This window comes from Canis lupus, unplaced genomic scaffold (assembly GCF_011100685.1).
Source record: "Canis lupus familiaris isolate Mischka breed German Shepherd unplaced genomic scaffold, alternate assembly UU_Cfam_GSD_1.0 chrUn_S1945H2144, whole genome shotgun sequence".
Classification (NCBI taxonomy): domain Eukaryota; kingdom Metazoa; phylum Chordata; class Mammalia; order Carnivora; family Canidae; genus Canis; species Canis lupus.
This window is the reverse complement of record NW_023330812.1, coordinates 37,501-43,340: the sequence shown is the minus strand read 5'-3', so window position 1 is coordinate 43,340 and position 5,840 is coordinate 37,501. Positions and strand designations below refer to the sequence as shown.

The 5,840-nt window shown below is 60.4% G+C and overlaps 1 pseudogene; it reads right to left on the bottom strand.

Annotated features, from left to right (window-relative positions):
- Positions 1–302: 302 nt before the first annotated feature.
- The window catches only part of LOC119878820, a 5,933-nt pseudogene continuing 395 nt past the window's right edge, over positions 303–5,840 (bottom strand).

Below are 5,840 nucleotides of genomic sequence, written 5' to 3'. Positions count from 1 at the left end.
GACTCATTTCTTGAAGTTGGTCGAAATCCCCCCTTACCGGGGCTGGGACAGCAGGCCCAGGACAGTCGGGGTTGATCAAGCAGGAAGCACCAGTTCCCTGCCTCTTTGTTCATCTCTTTTGGGCTGCCAGGCAACACCCTCCCTTTTCTCCTAGGGCAAAAGGCAGGCAGCATGCATGTGTACATAGAAAAAACACATTATCTGGCGACAGGGTGCCCCTTAGAAAACCGTAATGGAATGAAATATGAGAAGCTCTCAAGAAACTACATGTACACCAACGCTCCTAGCCAACTGGTACTCACAATGGCCAAGAGGTGGAAGCAACCTACACGTCCACCAATGAACAACGGGTAGGACACAATTGTGCTATATGCACGCCAGGGAACGTTCTTCGGCGCCGACTAGAACGAACAAAGCCCGATACGCGTTACACAACAGGCGAACCTCAAACACCTTATGCCCAGTGAGACAGGCCAGGCAAGGGAAAGGTCACGTGCCATCTGATGCCATCATCAGCAAATATCTACAACAGGGAAGTCCACAGGACACAGGAAGCAAACTGGTGTTTCCGGGGCTGGGGGAGGGGAGGATGGGCAGCCAGGGCTTCCTGGCTCCAGAGCTTTCTTTGGGGTGACGAAACTGTTCTGGAACTGGAGCTGGCGGTCCCAGAGCGCTGGAAGCATAGTCAATGCCACTCAGCTGTACGCCTGAAAACCGGTTACTCGGCGCTTAGGTGACTACACCTCCAAAAAAAGAAAGGGGAAACAGCAAGAAACTTCAGGGATATCTTGAGCCCCACTGAGACAAGCAAGCGGGGACAGACAGACACGGGGGAGCCGGGGCTGCTGAACAACTGAATGGCCACCAGGAAGAGACAGGGAGAAAGAAACACGGGTGGAAGGGAATAAAGGGGAAAGGAGAGAAAATGAGTGGGAGGAAAGGGAGGTGGGCGGGGGGGTGACTGGGTGACGGGCACTGAGGGGGGGCACTTGATGGGATGAGCACTGAGTGTTATTGCTGTATGTTGGCAAACTGAACTCCAATAAAAAAAAATATATTAAAAAAGAGAGAAAGAAACGGGTGGATTCCGCTTCGGAACCTGACAGAGAGGTTGCCGACACTTGAAGAGCAAATAAAGCAAGCTCATTTTCGAACGCTTAGCTGTTTAGCGCCCGCAAATAACCTGCAGTTCCTAAAGCCAAGTCAACGACTGTACAGGGAGGAAGCGAGACATCCCACAAGTGCCTTTTCAAGGCCAGCTTGCACCTGGAGGAGAGGGGCTTGAGCTATGCGGGGCCTGAGGGGGCGCGGGGACTGGGGGGCACTGATGCTAAAGCAGCAGCCCGGGGCCACCACCAAGCAGGGCGGCCCCTGAGCCACGCTGCCCATTGGTAGGTCTCCCACATCCTCCACACAGGCCCTGACAAGCACATCACCTCTCGGTGGGGCGTCACCTCTTCTCTCAAAACGCCTTTGTAAAACTGCAGTGACCACACCGTGCACAGGACCTTTTAGAGCACACACCAAGGCCATTCCTCTCAAAGCTGTCTCTGGTATTTAATAGGTCACTTCAGCACAGACTATGCACAGGGAAACCATGTTTAGAAAGCTACGACCTTGGCGTCCCACGCGACAACGTGGGCGAACCTTGAGGACGTCCCTTACTGCTGCGCGGGAGTGAGCCAGTCACCAAAGGACCGGCTGCCCCGCGATGCCGCTCACCCAGGTACCCGAGGCGGTCCAGCTGCGGGAACCAGAACGGAGCACGGTGGGTGCCCGGGCTGCGGAGAGGGGGAAATGGGGAAATGGGGAGCTGCTGCTCCGCGGGGATAGAGTTTCGCTTTCGCAAGAGGAGAACCATTCCAGAGGTCCTTCACGCAACGACGTGAATCCAGTCAGCATCGCTGAACCGCACACTCAAAAAACGCTGAAGCCCGTACACTTCAGGTCAGGGTTTTGTAACACATCTAAAAGTTTTCAGATAAAAAAAAAAAAATACCAGGTTTTAAATGACTGCTAGTTGTCGTTTTATCGTTTTCGAGAAATTATAGGCTTTAGGGACTTTATTTTTTTTTTAAGATTATTTATTTATTTAGGATAGACAGAGAGAGAGAGAGAGAGGGGCAGAGACACAGGAGGAGGGAGAAGCAGGCTCCACGCCAGGAGCCCGGCGTGGGACTCGATCCCGGGGACTCCAGGAGTCGCGCCCTGGGCCAAAGGCAGGCGCTAAACCGCTGAGCCACCCGGGGATCCTCAGCTTTAGGACTTTTAGACTGAACCCTAGTGTGGAGCTGAGGACACCGCAGAACATTCTCCTAAAGAGAACTCAGTCTACAGCTACAACAACCAAAGCAACAACAATCCCAGGTTCTTAAATCGCTGCCTTGTTTCTACATAACGCTCATGAGGTTGTGCTTCCGTAGAGTTAGACATCTCACCGTTAAAATACCGATACCTTATGGAAAACAAAAACACCAAAACCACCCAACGTGAAGTCAAAAATCGGGAGGTTCACCTGGGTGGATGCTCTGGTGCTTTTATTTATTTATTTTTTTTATAATTTTTATTTATTTATGATAGTCACACAGAGAGAGAGAGAGGCAGAGACACATGCAGAGGGAGAAGAAGCAGGCTCCATGCACCGGGAGCCCGACGTGGGATTTGATCCCGGGTCTCCAGGATCGCACCCTGGGCCAAAGGCAGGCGCCAAACCGCTGAGCCACCCAGGGATCCCGCTCTGGTGCTTTTAAAATAGACAGAAATAATGCAAGACTCAGAAACTGGGGAGGGGAGAAGGCGGGGTCTCTGGTCATTTTACCTTTGGACTGGCTTGCGGCCTGCTGGCCCTGAGGTTGGCCCAGGCATCTGGGCTGCTACCATGGTCACAGCTGCAGGGCCCTGCAAGATTCTCAGCTGTTTGTACCTGCTTCCGAGCTGAGGCTAGGGCTGGGGCTGAGGCTGGGGGTGAGGACTGGGAGTCAGACGGGGCTGGGGGTGATCACTGCGGGCTGGGGCTGAGGCTGGGGCTGGGGCTAGGGCTGACCCTGGGGCTGGGGGCTGGGGCTGGGGCGGGACTGAGGCTGGGGCTGGGGCAAGGGCTGACACTGAGGCTGGGGCTGGGGCTGGGGCTGGGGCTGGGGCGAGGGCTGACACTGAGGCTGGGGCTGAGGCTGGGGCTGGGCTGGGGACTAGGGCTGAGGCTGCAGCTGGGGCCCTGCAAGATTCTCAGTTGTTGTTGTACCTGCTTCTGGGGCTGGGGCTGGGGGTGATGCTGAGGCTGGGCTGGGGCTGGGACTGAGGCTGGGGCTGGGGCTGGGGTGGGGCTGGGGCTGGGGGGTGAGACTGGGGCCGGGGCTTCAGCTGGGGCTGACCCCGGGGCGGGGGCTGGCGCTGGCGCTGGCGCTGGGGCTGGGGCTGCGACGGACGACGCAGGGGACAGCTGCAGTGCCTGCAGAGGACGAGGCTGGCTCTGCCCGGGTGTTCTCTGGCTCTCTGCAGAGCCGAGCTGTGCCAGCGCCGACACCGCTGCCTGGGGCGCGGCAAACTGCCTTCTGCACCGAACTTCACGAGCACGGCTGGCTGAGCAGAAGAGGCCGTCTTGGACTCGCCGCACCTTGCGCACTTGACCCCTGTGGCACTGGCCTGCGGAGGGCGGGAGTGAGGGCTTGCTGGAGTCGGTCCTGGGAATCAGCTGATAGACCTTCTGCTCTGGCTGCTGCCCGGCCGTTCAGAAGGAGCGAATCTTGCCCGAAGCTCCAGGAGAGTCACTGGCCTGAGGCCTGAAGCGCTTTTAAGAAAAACTGAACGCGGACCGGCGGCGCAGAGGACACTGCCTCTGGTGGCCGAGCTCCCGAGGGCGCGCTGCTGGGCTTACTTGCCGCAGGAGCCGCGGAGCCGGCGGTAGAGCCCTGCCTGGGGCTGCAGGCCCCCGCCACAGCCTGGGCTCGGCCGCCAGGGCCCGCCGCTTGGACGACGACGCTGCGGCCGGCGGACGTGGCCGTGACCGGGGTGGGGGCTGCTCTGGGAGGAGCTGGGGGGACAGGGTGGTCGTGGGCAGCCTGCTAACTCCAGCGTCCTGAGTCACAGAGGATTTCTGGGACTTGACCGTGACCGGGGTGGCCGTGGTTCTTGATGAGGAGCCGGCGGTGGGCAAAGCGCCTGCAGGAAACATGCTGACTCGAATCAGTTCCACAGCGGACTTCTGGGACTTGGCCGAGGCCGGGGTGGCCGGGGTGGCCGGGGTGGCCGGGGGCCTCTGTGAGGAGCTGGCGGCGGCCAGGGCGGCTGCAGAGAGCGCGCGAACTCGGATCGCTTCCCAGGCGGCGGCTGGGACTTGGCCGAGACCCGGCGGCCGGGGCCACGTGAGGAGTGGAGGGGCGGGGCGGACGCGGGAAGCGCGCGAAACTCGGATAGAGTCACAAGGACGGAGGAGGCGGGGAGTCGGCCTAAGAGGGAGCTGGGAGTGGACGAGGAGAGGACCAGGCCCAGGCCGAGACCGGGGAGGCCAGGGCGGCCGCGGGAAGCGCGCGAACTCGGATCGCTTCCCCGGGCGGCGGCTGGGAGTCGGCAGGGACCCTGGGCGCCAGGGTCCCCTGCGAGGAGCTGCCGGTGGACAGGGCGGCTGCGGGAAGCGGGCTAACTCCAGGCAGGCCCACGGAGGGTTTCTGGGAAAGACTGGGTGGCGCCGGAGCAGGAGCGGGAGGTGGCGACTGAAGGAAGCTGCTGGCCTCCTCCCCTGGAGGAAAACTGTCACCTGGCCAGCTCTCTCCTGAGCTCCAGGGAAGTCTGATGCGCAGAGGTGGGTGTCTGACGCCCTTCCCCAGGACTGGAGACCAAACCGACACCGCCGCCGTCGTCGTCGTCGTCGTCCGTCGTCGTCGTCGGCTGTTGCGCTGGTTTCCCGGGAGGAGGCCCGCCGGGGCCGGCTTGAGCCGCTGGGGCCGGGTGGACCACGCGGTGGCCGGGCCCCGGGCCTTCTGCTGGCCCACCGCCTCCGGCCGAACGACTAGCCTCCCGGCGTCAGCCTTGGACTCGGGCGGGGACGCGGTTCGGACGGCCATCTGTGGCCGAGCGCGAGGAGACGTCGGTTCGCTCACGGCCGGCTCTGTGCCAGGGCCTTCTCTGTCCACAGAAAGGTGGGTTTGCTCGGCGGCTGCGTGGAGGGCCGGCTCCGTTGTCTGAGGCTCACGGCCGCCTTCATAGCCAAACACACCATCGTCTCTTACCTCGGGGGCTGGCCAGACCCCTGCAGGGGAGACGTGGCATCTGGCCGGCCTCTTCCCTCTGGCGTATTCTGCACATCCACTTCAGAAGGGACGGCCAAGTCACAGGGGGCCTCCGTTTCCACAGATCCACACAGCTCCCTGCTTTAGAAATCTTGAGGTCGTACCGCTGCCCGGCTTGGCTTTGTCTGCTTTTTTTTGCAAGAGGCCCATAGTCCCAGCTCGGGAGGAGGTGGGCATTGAGACAGCTCCTGCTGGCGAGTCAGAGAGGGTGCGGAATACCTCCTGAAGCTCCTTTTTCATCGGGCGAGTTGTTCATCTTCTGCTTGTTATAGAGCAGCCTGTTTGCAGCGCAGGCTACTGACAGAGAAAGGGTCAAGACACAGGGGTTCGGCGGTGGCCAAGATCAGCTGGCTCTCAAGCAACAGTTTCTCTTCCTCGGTCCACTGCTGGCCGTCGCTGGTTATGGACTGCATGTCGCAGGCTAAGGTCTGCATCGTGGGGCGCAGGAGAACCGTGCCTGGTCTGGTAGCCGGCAGGCTCCCCGTGGCTGCACTGCCTGTAGTCCCGTACCTGTGCTATGACACACCCACAGTGGAAAATGTTAACCTGAGATTG